Source organism: Podarcis bocagei (assembly GCF_964188305.1).
Source record: "Podarcis bocagei genome assembly, chromosome: 9".
In the NCBI taxonomy this organism is placed as follows: Eukaryota; Metazoa; Chordata; class Lepidosauria; order Squamata; family Lacertidae; genus Podarcis; species Podarcis bocagei.
The window spans coordinates 77,806,691-77,821,148 of NC_138134.1; the positions used below are offsets into that span (position 1 = coordinate 77,806,691).

Below are 14,458 nucleotides of genomic sequence, written 5' to 3' on the forward strand. Positions count from 1 at the left end.
CCCCATGAGTTTGCGCCAAAATCGTGAGGTAAATTGAGCCCCCCGGTCCGAAACCACCTGTGCAGGTAGCCCATGCAACCTGAACACATGCTCCACCAGCAGCTTGGCTGTTTCTTCCGCTGTCACTGTGTGCGAACAGGGCATGAAATAGCACATTTTGGCCAGGAGATCCACCACCACCATGACTGCGGTCTTACCCTTACATCTGGGCAGATCAGTGATAAAATCCACCCCTACCACCTCCCATGGCTTCCCTGGTGTGGGCAACGGTTCCAGCAACCCCGCTGGTGCCGCCCTTTCCCCTTTGGCCCTCTGGCATGTGTCACACCCTCGCACATATTCCTTTACTTTTTCTTTTTTTTAGATGAGGAAGTTGGCACCTCCGACATTTCTATGGCAACAACACCTAAAGAACTCTATGTTGCTGACAATCTGGAGATATCCAGCATCAAATTTACATCTGGACCTTTGCCTAATGTTCCAAAAACCTATCAGAATGATCAACCTTCTCTACTGTACTCCTGGAGAGACAGGATGGACAGATCTTCCGAAGCTGGCTCTTTGTTGGCCAGTGATCCACACTTAATAGCGCATACCTCATTAATACTCCCACAGCCACAATTTTTTTTAAAAAAAAATGACATTTATTGAGAATTTAAAATTACAGAGAAAAAAAGAAAAAGGAAAAAAGAAAAACAAAAAAGAAGTTAAACAGTACAAGTCAATAAAAAGAAAAAAGCGAACAAAACACACAATACATCAAAACCAAAACCAAAAACAAACAAAAAATTAAAAACAAATCCAATATTCCCAAATCTTTATCTTTCGTTAACTTCTTTCATCGACGTCCTCGCACCTCCCTTTTTGTATTCTAGTTATTAATTATCTCAGCAAATCCTTTCCATCTTTCACTATATTCTGTCATTAAATTGTCTTGATTTATTTTAACCTTATCTTACCATAAAAAACCCTAAAACATAAAACTTATTTATACATAACTCCTTATAGCATTTCTACTAAAGCCAAATATTTTCATTCCAACATTTTTTCTAATACTCATTAATTTTACAATAATTCTCGGGGACTTCCGGTTTCCGTCGCAAGCAGAAAGGGAGCGCAGAAAACCCTCGGAGGAGTTTTCTGAGTGATACAGGGGGTTGGGGGAGCCGCAAAGGCACTGCGCCCCCAAAAAATCTCAAGGGGGAGACCCTTGAGGGATAAGATACCCCGCCGCGTGGAAGCGGTTTCACTGTTTTTTCGGGGTTTTTTTTTTCTTTGGAAGATCTCGAGGGCGGCGAGACTGCAAGCGCAAAAGGGAAAGCATCGACCCTGTATTACGATGCCTCTGGCTCTCACTGAAGAAGGCGACGAACCTCCAAAATTGTAAGAGCGGAACCCTTAGTGTGAGTAGACTTTTTTATGCTATAAAATCTAAAAATACACTAAGAGAACGTTGGATGTTAGAAGATTTAATTCAGGAACTCACCTTGGTGGAGGATTAAAATGGTGCAGGCTACAAAGTCGCAAGGAGGAGGAAGGAAGTATTCCTTTGCCTGACTGAGTGAATACAAAGTAAACGTCTCGGACTCTACTGTCAAGATTAAAGAATCTGAAACATTCCACTGATTGGGAACTCTGTCTGCCTTTTTCGGGGGAGTAAGAAAGAGAAAGGAAACTTTACAGACCCGTGTAATATGAAACTTTTTAGAGCCGCCTAAAAGACAGTTGGAAGGAGTGGGGGGGGGGAAGAGAAGAGATTAGAAGGAGCCAGTTACAAATCCACTGAGTGGTAGCATAGTCAAGACCGCATTTTACCAGCTTCTTTACAAGAATATCATGGGGCACCTTGTCAAATGCCTTGCTGAAATCAAGGTAGGCTACATCCACTGCGTTCCCTTCATCTACCAGGCTTGTAATTCTGTCAAAAAATGAGAGCAGGTTAGTCTGACATGACTTATTTTTCAGAAATCCATGCTGACTATTGGTGATCACAGCATTCCTTTCTAGGTGCTCACAGACTGTTTGCTTAATGATCTGCTCCAGAATCTTCCCTGGTATTGATGTCAGACTGACTGGGCGGTAATTATTTGGGTCCTCTCTTTTCCCCTTTTTGAAAATAGGGACAACATTTGCCCTCCTCCAGTCTGCCGGGACTTCGCCTGTTCTCCAGGAATTCTCAAAGATGACTGCCAGTGGTTCTGAGATCACATCTGCCAGTTCTTTTAATACTCTTGGATGCAGTTCATCTGGCCCTGGAGACTTGAATACATCTAAACTAGCCAAGTATTCTTGTACTATCTCCTTATTTATTCTGGGCTGTGTTTCCTCTGCTGAATCATTTGCTCCAAATTCTTCAGGTCGGGCATTGTTTTCTTTATCGGAGAAGACTTAGGCAAAGAAGGCATCGAGGAGTTCAGCCCTTTCTGTGTCCCCTGTTTGCATTTCACCATCTTCTCCTCTGAGTGACCCCACTGTTTCTTTGTTCTTCCTTTTGCTAGGGACATACCCATAAAAGCCTTTTTTGTTGCTTTTAACCTCTCTAGCAAGCCTGAGTTCATTCTGTGCTTTAGCTTTTCTGACTTGGTGTCTACATGTGCTGGCTATTTGTTTGAATTTGGTGGTTTCCCCCCTTTTCCATTTTTGGTACACATCCTTTTTTAATCTTAACTCAGTTAAAAGTTCTTTAGATAGCCACCCTGGCTTCTTTAGGCAACTTCCATGTTTCCGTCTCATTGGTATTGCCTGAAGTTGTGCTTTTACTATCTCCCTCTTAACAAACTCCCAGCCATCATGAACTCCCTTTCCTTTTAGTATTACTGTCCATGGGATCTCACCCAGCACTTCCCTAAGTTTTATGATGTCGGCTTTCTTAAAGTCAAGAAATTGAGTCCTAGTATGCTTGGCTGCTCCTTTCCGCTGTATAGTAAACTTCAGAAGAGCATGATCACTCGCGCCTAATGATCCTTCCACTTCTACCCCACTAACCAGGTCATCAATATTGGTTAGGACCAGATCTAAAATGGCTGTTCCCTCTTGTTGCGTCTCCCACTTTCTGGACAATGAAGTTGTCTGCAAGGCCATTGAGGAATCTGTTTGACCTTATGCTCTTGGCTGAGTTTGACATCCAACAAATATCCGGGTAATTGAAGTCCCCCATTATTACTATCTCCCTTCCTTTTGCATGCTTGGCCATCTGTTCCAGGAAGGCATCATCTATGTCCTCCGTTTGGCTTGGGGATCTATAGTAAACTCCCACAATGAGGTCTCTGTTATTCTTCTCTCCCTTAATTTTGACCCAAATGCTCTCACTTTGGCTTTGAGGTTCTAAATCTTGGATCTCTTCACAGATATACACATCCCTGACATATAATGCCACTCCTCCTCCTTTCTTGTCTGGTCTGTTTCTCTGAAATAGATTGTATCCATCCATTATTACATTCCAATCATGGGACTTATCCCACCAGGTTTCAGTGATGCCTATTATGTCATATTTAGTTTGCTGTACCAAGAGCTCAAGCTCATCTTGTTTATTTCCCATGCTTTGCGCATTAGTGTACAGACATTGAAGTCCGTTAATCATTCCCCCGTGTCTCTTATTTAAGGATTTTTTCCTCCCACCACTAGGTCTGCGTGCTGTTTGCTCCACTTGGTCTATGACATTTGGATGATCATCTTCATCAATTGATAGACTCCTACCTTCAGGAGCACTGTCTCCCTCCCCCACATTAGTCAGTTTAAAGCCCTCCTGATGAGGTTTCTGAGATTTTTGGCAAAAACATTTCTCCCAACCGTTGTGAGGTGCAGCGCATCGCTTGCCAGAAGTCCATCTTCAAGAAACTGCAGTCCGTGATCTAAGAATCCAAACCGTTCCTGTTTACACCATTTGCGAAGCCAGCTGTTCACTTCCACTATTTTTCCCTCTCTCCCTGGGCCACGGCGTTCAACTGGGAGGACAGATGAGATGACAATTTGTGCATTTAGTTGCTTTAATTTCCTGCCGAGAGCCTCGTAGTCTCTTTTGATCTTCTGGAGGCTATTGCTTGCAGTGTCATTGGTTCCCACATGAACCAAGAGGAAGGGGTATTTGTCAGTGGGTTTTATGATTCCTTGCAGTCGTTCAGTTACATCTTGGATCTTAGCCCCGGGGAGACAGCACACTTCCCGAGACATCTTGTCAGGCCCACAGATCACTGCTTCTGTTCCCCTCAGTAGGGAATCCCCTATCACCACTACACGCCTCCTCTTAGGTTTGGTCGGGGTTCTTCTGTGAGCTGTCCGTTCCAAGGTCGCCTGCACATTCCCTGAGGACTGACTTTGCTGCTCGTCTTCATATACCTGATCGACTGTAATGAGGGAGAGATCCTCAAATGGAGTCTGCTCTTCGTCTTCCATGCTAGGGGAGAGGACCTCAAAGCGATTGTGTATTTCTAAACAATCAGAGGGAACCCTGGGCCTCCTACTTCTTTGAGTCACGTTTCTCCATATATCTGGCTCCTGTGTTGGTGAACTAGCCTCCTTCTCTGGGGAGTCCCCTGTCTCCTCCTTGGTGGAGATGGTGTGCTCTGTTGCTTCCAAGAAGAGCTCCAGCTCTCTAATTCTTTGGAGCATAGCTACACGTTCCTCCAGTTGCTGGACTTTGTCTTTTAAGAGGGCAATCAACATGCAATTGCTGCAGGTAAAGCTGCCTGCAACCTTTGGCAAGATGGCAAACATTGCGCAGGAACCGCAGGTGACTGCAACTGTTCCCTCCCCCTCCATCTTGAGAACGTGTCGTTGGGGTTGGCTACAGCGGTCCTCCATCATAAAAAGCGTGAAGACAGGACAAATAACTCCACCCACAAAAAAAACCTAGGTCTCTCCCAACAAACGTTTGAGACTAGCTCCCCTAAATCTAAAAGATGGATCAAACAGCCACAAAGAAACACACACACACACACACACAAGAAAACCCTTTTTGCTCCTTCTTCAACTGCTGCCCTGCTAGCAGTTATGGAAGAGAAGGGGACTCAGAGTGAGCAACTGCCATCTGTGGGAAGGGTGGCTTGATGCTGTGCTCAGTATGTTGTTGTAAATAAAACGGACTATAAACCTGCCAAAGGCTTGTTATTTCTTATTGGAAGCTACTGGAGGGAGAGGGAAACTCCCTTGCCAGCCAGTGTACTTGACATCCCCTGAAACAGCCTTGGCTATTTTGCCTCCCCTATTGGGCACTGGTAAAAGCATCTGGTACAGATAAAGAGCTCCCTTAACTGCCTCCCTTGCAATTGCTGGGAAATGTAGGAGGGTGGCAACATGAAATAAAAGATTGCAGCTGGTTGTGCTTCTGCCCGTGCTAGGTTCCCAGGTCTGCTCTAAGGGATCCAGTAGAGAGAGACAGCTCTGGCAGGGTTGTGGGATGGGGGCGCAATGGACTTGCCTTGCACATGCACATTCTCTGGCTGGGAAGGAAAGCTCCCAGACACACTGCTTCCTGGGACACAGGTGTTCTATGTCACACTCCTGGAATGGCAGTTCCGAAGCGCAAATATGCTCCTTTGGGGCTTGTCTTGGTACCAAAGAAAAAAAAAAAGAAAACCCCACGGAAATTTTGGCAAATTCTAAAAATCCTCGAGGATGGGGATGTAGGCCCCGAAAAAGAAGACATGTCTGAGAAAACCAGGATGTATGGCAACCCTATTACAGGGTGGAGCCCAAGTCTATGTTCAAAGATAGGAGGGCTAAGGCAGGATTTGGAGAAAGAAGTAACACCCTCTATAGAAGTGCCTTTGCCTTTTTGGATGGTTTATTTCATTGTATACATTAAAAACAATTCTATTATATGAATATCTTTCTCTATTTTTTTAATTTTTTTTTTTTAGGTTTTCACATAATACATCTTAGGAACACCATATGTTTACTATTCTCATTTTTCTGTGGCTTCCCATATCGCTTGATAAGATTTTATACCACCACTCTCTGAAATGCCCATTTGTTTCTAACATTACACAATGTATAAAATATAAACCTGAAGACTTCCAGTCTGCAACGATGGAAAGGGAAATATGGCTCAAAGCGAATCAGCTGCTTTGGGGGGGGGGAGTTTGGGGGCAGCTCGGAGGCAACAAGCACCCCAAAGAAGGTCAACGAGGACATCGAGGGTTCCTGCAGAGATCAAAAGTAAGCTCCCAATGGTTCTGCAGAGTCCCATCTGATGATGTCTGGGCTCAGTGGTAGAGCTTCTGATTTTGGTTCGCACTCCAGCAGTATGATGCCTCATAATTCCGTCTCCACGAGTTGCAGATTTCCCTGAAAATAAAACCAAAGGAAAGGATTTTGTCTTTACAAAGTGCTTTTAGCACTTGGCGTACTTAGGTGATTTCACTTGGAGAACAAAGAGAGAGTCGTCTCTGGAAATGACTTTTATCTTGCTTGGGAACGAGCTGGCTGAAGCTTTTAAGGTAATACAGATAGTCTACCAGTGGCAATAAAAGGAGGGGGTTAACAGGATAAGACCCAGTTGAACTGGTGAAGGACTTTTTCCTGCTTGAGATCTAAAGAAGCTTCTGGAAATTGTACTGGCTGGGCAAGATACCCAACGAAATGATGCAGTGGATATAAAGTAGTCTCATATGAATAACATTTATAACATTCACTGTGATACCATGAGATGCTGCTGGGATATTGTTGTGCCGCAGTCAGTTCTTCTCTTTGCCTCTCTGTTTGTTCCTGCAGCTGTTCGTTCCTAGCCCTTCCTGCAGAGCATTCCAGAACTTTTCTTGTTCAGGTTCTGCTTCTCCCTGATTGGGCACGACAAGCAGCCAATCAAGATTCCAAACAGAGCATATACCTAGGAAACCTATCTTATGGAATTATTATTATTATTATTATTATTATTATTATTATTATTATTATTATTCCTTATGATTTCAGGCAGCAGTAGCTGTGTGAGCCAACAGCAAGGAGGACTGATCAGAAAGTGTTTTTGGTTGTATTTCTATTTTAAAATTCTTGTTGCTAATTCACTTGAATTCCAAACGTGGTCGATTCTTGCAGCCCATTTGTTAGGTTCTGAGAAGAAAGTGAATTGTTTATCTATTGGATGTCTTAATCTCCATATGTCCACCAAATTACAACTTTCTACTAAAGAGAAAAAAAGTCTTGGGTAGTTTCCCTTCTTTGGAATCCATTTTCCTTCCTGATCTGTCCATTTCTAGGGAAACTACCCTGCTTAAGTCCCCCATTACGATAATCTTTTGATCCATAAAGTCAAATAGTTTCTCTTCTAAAAGCTTGTAGAATACTGTTTTACTACCATTTGGTGTGCAAATTGTACCTCTAGTTACGAACTTAATTCGTTCTGGAGGTCCGTTCTTAACCTGGAAATTTCCATTCTCCACGCCATTTTCTTGCCACGTGAGTTTCTTGTAAACAAATAATATCCAATTTTTCTTTGAGAAAATATGCTCAATTTTATTCCTTTAAATTTTATTATTGTCCATTAACATTCTATGTCCATGTTCAATGCCATTTTTGTTTCTTGTTAGTGTTTTGTTATAAAAGTCTTTAAGGTTCCTCCTCCTGCTGCTCCTCCTCCTCCTCTCCTTGTCCTGGTATCGCAGCAGCTTATTCTTTACCCAGTTCCTTTGCATAATTTCTCCAGAATTTGTCAGTCTCCCGAGTGCTTCTAAATTGAATTTTTTCTCTTTGTAATAAAAAGAGAACTCCTCTGGAAATTCCCATTTGAAATTGATTTCGTTCTTCCAAAGAGTATCAGTTAACGTCTTGTAAAGGTTCACGTTTTTTCAGGAGCCTCATGGCAATGTCTTTAAAAATCACTGTGAAGACACCATCTATGCAAAGTCTTTTCTGTCTGTTCTTTTGTAAAATTATGCTTCTCATTTCTTTGTTCTTAAAAATAATCAAACAGTCCCCTGGAATGTTTTTTAGCTTTAGTTGATTTTGCTTTGATTCTGAATGCACTTTGCATTGCGTTAGCTATTTCTTCTTGTTGCATATTTAACCATTGTGCAATTTCAGAAATCAATTTATTTTTAATGTCCTCTCCTAGGGTCTCTGGCACTGATCTAAAACACAGATTTGATTCCCTTTGTTTCATTTCATTCATTGCGATAGCGTCCCATAATTCCTCCTGTGCTTTAAGTCTGATATCTCTTCTTTAAATTTCTCTTCTTCTTTTCTTATGTCCCTCAAATCCTTCTGGGGTTCTTGAAGTTCATGGTGTTCTTGACTTTTCCCTCCCTTGTATATAGTTCCTGTTTTGTCTAGCCCTCTGCCTTTTTCCTCCTTCTCAAAACAAGCTCCCTTCTTTACTTTTGTTTCCTTAGTTCCAATATGTCTAGTAAACAATACTGAAGGACACTACAACTAACAGTCAAAGATTCTCACAGTCAAAGAGCCACAGCAATGAAAACAATACGGGAAGGAGAAGAGGAATCTAGTCTATTACAACCAGCCTAATAAATGCAAATTAAGGTGATCTCTTAAAGTTTTAAAATTAAAGGTTTTAAGTAGAATCAAAGGGCAAGGACAAACTCTTCAGCCACTTGCTTGGCTTAATCCACAATCCTCGCTACTTAACACCAGACTTGGAGCAGAAGTAACCATTAAAATGAATCTGAAAGACAAACAAACAAACATTTCTGTCACTTGCTGGCTTAATCCACATATAGGAGGGTAGGAAAAAATAAAAAATAAAATAAAATAAAAAGCGGCAGCCAGGCTAATCTCAAACGCAAGGCAATGTGTTCTTTCAATTACAGCACCTGCCCCCCCCACCTGGGAGGCTAGATGATCTTGAAAGTTTTAAGGTGGTACAATATGTGAAATATTGTTCAGGGGACAGGTCCTGCGGGCTTCCACTGTGCACACTGCTTTCCCGGACGTCTGAGCTTGGCAGAGCAAAACACAGCGTATAAAGCCTTTTAGCCTTCTGTCCTCTGTGCGTGCCATTAGTGTGCATAAATGAAGAGTCCACGCAGCTTCTCTAAGCTAGAAGCATTTATTACAGCAGCATAAATCATCCAGTATTGGGCAGAAAGAAAGACATGTCTGCTCGGGACAAAAACGAAACCAGAATAACAGAACAAAGAAAGCAGATCCCAGATGTGTGATGCAGGATCTCTCTGCCACCTCAGAAGGCAGGATGCACACACTGACCTGTTTAACCCTGTAAGCTCAGGTTCTCCTCGCACAACACCCCTCTTGTCCTGCACTGCTGGGGGGCGTGTAAGTATCACCACTTACCCCAATACCAAACCTCCACAGAACTCCCCATGACGTTGGAAGCTCAAAGGTTTCATTAATCCATCTGCCAGGTTGTTGTGGCTTGGACAGTACTGCAGCCGCACCAATCCTGACTGAACACTGACACACATTTTGGAAACGTATGTCTAGATGTTTGGTTCTGGCCTTAAACTGCCCAGACTCTGCCAACTTCAGACAGGGTTGATTGTCCTCCCAGACAGTGATGGGCAAACAACTATCCTCGTAGATTTCTTGAACCAGACACCTATAGAACTCCAGTTCCTGGCACAGCTCCGACAGTGCGCTGAACTCAGCCTCAGTAGAGTACAGCGCAATGAGACATTGCTTCTGGGAGCTCCACCCAACTAGAGATTCCCCAAACTTTATTACCATCCCAGATACAGACTTCCTGTCATGCAGATTCACCCAGTTGCTATCTGCCCAGTGCATCAGTTTGATGTCACCCTTGGCTGACAGCTTGAGACAGAAGTCTTTGGTATCTTGCAGGTAACACAGCACCCGCTTAATACCATTCCAGGCCTGTATGCTTGGGTTTGTAGTTTCCTGGGTGAGCAGATTGGTAGCAAAAGCAATGTCTGGCCTGCTCCATTGGGACAGATACAACAGACTACCCAGAGCTGACTGAAAGAGCTCAGCGTTTTCGAACTCAGCACATTCTGCTAGCTGACTGTCTTTCACGTACCTTGTCTCCATGGGTGTCCTAACCCCTGCACAATCAGACATTCTGAACTCCTCAAGCAACTGCTCAATCTTGCCTTTCTGACTGAGCAAGAAGCTTCCATCTTCAGACCTGTCTATCTGTACACCTAGGTAAATTTTTACTGCACCAGGGATTTGAGCTGAAAACTCTTTCCAAGCTTTTTGGCAAACTTAGGCACCTGTTTGTTTGCCCTTGAGACATGAATAATGTCATCTACAAAGACCAACACCATTTCATGTGACTCTTGACCCTTTAAGGTACAGGCAGCTGTCAGCAAGACTCTTCCTGAAACCTAGCTTCTCTAAGGCTTCAGGCAAAAGTTCCAATTTCCAGCCAATTGCTTTAAGCCATAAATGGACTTGTGAAGTTTCCACACAGTATTTGGCCCATTGCCCTGGAGGAGGAAGCATGTACAGATCCTCCTGGAGGTCTGAGTTCAAATAGGCCACATCCACATCAAAGTGATGCTTCAAACCTCTTTGTGCAGCAATGGCTAAGAGCATGTGTAGAGTTTCACTTCTGGAAGTAGGAGCATTTACCTCAGTATAATGCAGCCCCTTCCGCTGCATGAACCCTCTGGCTACTAGCCTAGCCTTGTACTGTGGTTCTCCAGTTGCTGTGGGTTTAAGATGGTAAACCCAGTGGCTGCTCACAGCCTGTTTGCCTGCTGACAACGTTGTGAGAGAGAACACACCTAGAGACTCCTTGAGCTCATCTCCTTCTGCATTGCCTCATGCCATTTCCTGGCTTCTTCCTGAGGCAGTTTCTGAACATCCTCAAAACTCTCAGGTTCACACTGTGCCATACCTACCCACACGTCTGTGACTGCAAACCTGTCAGGAGGTTTACCTTTCTTTGTGTGAGCTGAACGTCTCAGCGCAGTTTCAGTTACCCACTAGAACCAGCCAGAATGTCCTTGGCATCAGAGAGCTCCCCCTCTGACTTACTGCACCATCTAGACATCTCAGCTGGCCCTGTGGGCGAGGAAGGAGCACTTCTCTGTTCAAGCTTCACAGCTTTCAGAGAAGTCCTTCCCCTTTCCTGCTCTGGGTCGGGACTCTGTGCCTCAGCAGCAGGTTCAACCTCTATCTCTTCCTCATCAGCAGAGTCAAGCAGACTCTCTGAAAGAACATCAGGGTTCCCATGTATGCGTGTCCACCCATTCTGCTCACAGAATTCAGCACTACTGCTGAGCAGAATCCTGGATTGATTGCCTGTTGGATAGGCAAATCTCCACCCCTTGGTCCCTGGCTCAGACCCACAGAAAATCATCTTTTGGGACCTAGGGCCACCCTTTCTGCACTTGGCCTTTGGCACAAGGGCTCAAGCCTCGCAGCCAAATACACGGAAGAAATACACCTTGGGCTTCTTGCCGTGCAGCAGAAAGTAGGGTGTGTCCCCTACAACAGAATTGAACAAACGGTTCAATGTGAACACAGAAGTCTTGCAGGCTTCAGCCCAAAAGTGTTGGGAAAGCCCAGCATCAAACAACAAAGCTGCGGACATCTCCTGAAGCGTTCTGTTCCTGCATTCTGCAACGCCATTCTGTTGGGGACTGTGTGGAACTCTCAACCTGTGACATATTCCCTTCTGGCAGAAGAAACTCTGCAGCGCAGACCTGGTGAATTCCCCACCGCGGTCGGTCTGAAAGCTCTTCACGTGCGTGGAGTATTGCAGTTCAACTGCTGCAATCCAATCTCTTATCAGTGGCCTAGCCTCATTCTTGTGTTTGATTGAGAAAAGCCAGCTATTTCTCGAAAAATCATCCACCAGAGAAAGCAAATTTGGCCCCGCCTAAACTGGCTACAGGCATAGGGCCACACAAATCTGCATGCACCAGCTCAAAAGGTCTGGTGGTCACTCTTTCAGACCTAGGGTAGGAGCACGTTTTCACTTTTGCCTGCTTACAAGCCCTGCAATCAAGAAATTTAGCACATGATTTCATTTTGCACCCCACAGTGCACTCTGGGATCATCTTCACGTAACCTGAAGACACGTGACCCATTCACCTGTGCCAAAGATGATGGCACGCATCATGGACTGGAACGTTGGCACATTGCACTTGAGCTGCCTCAGTGGTACCTGGACCTGCAAGAGAGGTTTCTAGCACAAACAGCCTATCTTCCACATTCCACACTGACCAGTTGTCACCCACCCCTGGAAATGAAACACATGTTATTCTCAAAACACACTCTGTAGCCATCAAAAACAAGAGTGGCAACAGATAGCAGACAGCATGACAATCCAGGGACGACATACGCCTGAAGTTCCGTCTGTAAGAAATCACAGAACAGTGAGCCAGACTGAGTTAAAGCACATTTGGTTCCATTTGCAAGAGAAACAGACTTCCCAGATTTTACAGAGGTGCAGTTCCACAAAAGACCACAAGATGGCACAATGTGGTGCGATGCTCCACTGTTGATCACAAAGGTCAGTACAGTGCTCTGTTCACAGTCCTTTACTGTTGCCATGGAAGCTGCTAAGTGCCTTTGTTCTGAGCCATCCCTGCCAGTCCCTCTTTGTTTCTACTTACCACGTTTCGCAGACGCAACTGTACTGCTTCTTATCTGGTTGCTACGGGAGATGACCTTGCCTCCTTCCGTTGCCTCCACAGGACAGTCTCTCACGAGATGGTAGGGGGACCCGCATCTGTAGCAGCATCTTGAAACAAAAGCTCTCCCCACCACTCCTTCCTGTATTCCCTGCACCCCCACCCTTGGGTGGGGACAGCCTTGGCCTGTAGCTTGAACCCCAGCTTTCTGTCTATGAGCCTCTTCATCACATGGCCTCCCAGAGACAAAACAGCAGCTCCTAGCTGTGATTTCAGGAACATGGCCTTCAGCTCCCACTTGGCCCTCAACTCTCTCACATCCCTCAGCTCCCGCTGTGGTTACACAAACCCTCTCCAGTGCCTGCCAAGCAGCCTGAGCTGTCTTCAGACCCTCAAGGTGGAGCAACAGCAAAGCGTCCATGCTTGCCCTCATCATACACAGCACCCTCTGCTCTCTTCTCAGAGCAGCCTCCACGTCTGCTGCAGCAGCTTCAGCAGCAGCCTGGATTGATGGGGCTTGCATGCAATGCCAGAGCCCTGTGGCCAAAAACCAATCCCTTGCTCTTCTGGACCAGCACTCCCAGTTCTGCCCGTTGAGCCTTTCAAATGGGATGTTAAACGTCTCCTGGAGCTCTGCCATCTCCTCCCCCGGGGCTCAGTACTCATGCGTGCCAGCTGTCTTCCGAGGAGAGACCTCCAGCTTCTTCCTTGCCAGCTCTCTCTGTGTGCTCCAAGCACACAGCTTCGCAGCAGCTTCAGCCAGCTTCTCCTTTCACCAGAGAGCTCAAACTGCCTCTGCTCTCAGCACAGCAGCAGGCAGGATCTCAGAGCACACAGACACAGCACAGATATGGAAAGCTTCCTTGCCTTTACAGCATGATTTTCCTGCCACAACATGTGAAATATTGCTCTGGGGACAGGTCCTGCAGGCTTCCGTTGCGCACACTGCTTTCCCGGACCTCTGAGCTTGGCAGAGCAAAACACAGCGTATAAAGCCTTTTAGCCTTCTGTCCTCTGTGCGTGCCGTTAGTGTGCATAAATGAAGAGTCCACGCAGCTTCTCTAAGCTAGAAGCATTTATTACATCAACATAAATCATCCAGTATTGGGAAGAAAGAAAGACATGTCTGCTCCGAACAAAAACGAAACCAGAATAACAGAACAAAGAAAGCAGATCCCAGATGTGTGACGCAGGATCTCTCCGCCACCTCAGAAGGCAGGACGCACACACTGAGCTGTTTAACCCTGTAAGCTCAGGTTCTCCTCACACAACACACCTCTCTTAAGATAGTTTGTAGGCTCAGTAAAATAATAATAATAATATGACACTCTCTTTTGTTACAAAATGCAGCAGAGTAATTTAAAATGTTGCCTTAGTTTGCGGAAAATTATAGAAGAGAAAGAAACAAAAACAATGTAACAGTCTGAAAACTCTTCCCCAGCCGATCAGAGAGTCCCAAAAGAGGGGAAATAGACGTATGGAGCCAAGCTGGAGGGAGTATTTCTAACCCCACCCCCTGTAGTTCATATAGCAAATAGGGGGGGGGGGCAATTGTAATATTTCAAATTATAAATCCTGCTGCAGGAAGGTCCACTTGAAAAAACAACACATTTTTTCCAGAAAGTCATTCACTTTTAAATTGTGCCACAGTCGGGGTTGACCTCCTTATTTTCACCCTGCTGCCCTCCAAATCATCCAAATTAAATTACAGACCTGTATTGAGATTTCGATTCAGGTTTCTTTTTGATTGACATCCTGTCACTGAATCCCAGGGGAGCTTGAGGCTTCGTTCCGCAGAGACAGAAAATGCCTCCTTAGCATCCTCACCTCAATGTCACCGATCTTCTCCACTCCTTTAAGGAGGCTGCTTGGGGATGCTACAAGGCGCAATCCTTTTGGGCTTTACAGTGCTTAGTGGTGCCTTTGCGTAATCCTCACTTTCT

General features: G+C 44.9%; 1 protein-coding gene and 1 long non-coding RNA gene across 12 annotated transcripts in view; one reads left to right on the forward strand and one right to left on the reverse strand.

Annotated features, from left to right (window-relative positions):
• The window catches only part of LOC308594305 (CD209 antigen-like protein C), a 140,113-nt gene that overhangs the window by 56,798 nt on the left and 68,857 nt on the right, over positions 1-14,458 (forward strand). The gene's annotated exons all lie outside the window — the stretch shown is intronic.
• Positions 5,765-6,725, reverse strand: LOC308594853. Its single transcript, XR_014011651.1, has 2 exons — positions 6,641-6,725; positions 5,765-6,285 (listed from the first exon to the last, which is right to left on the reverse strand). It is a non-coding gene; the product is annotated as an uncharacterized lncRNA (long non-coding RNA).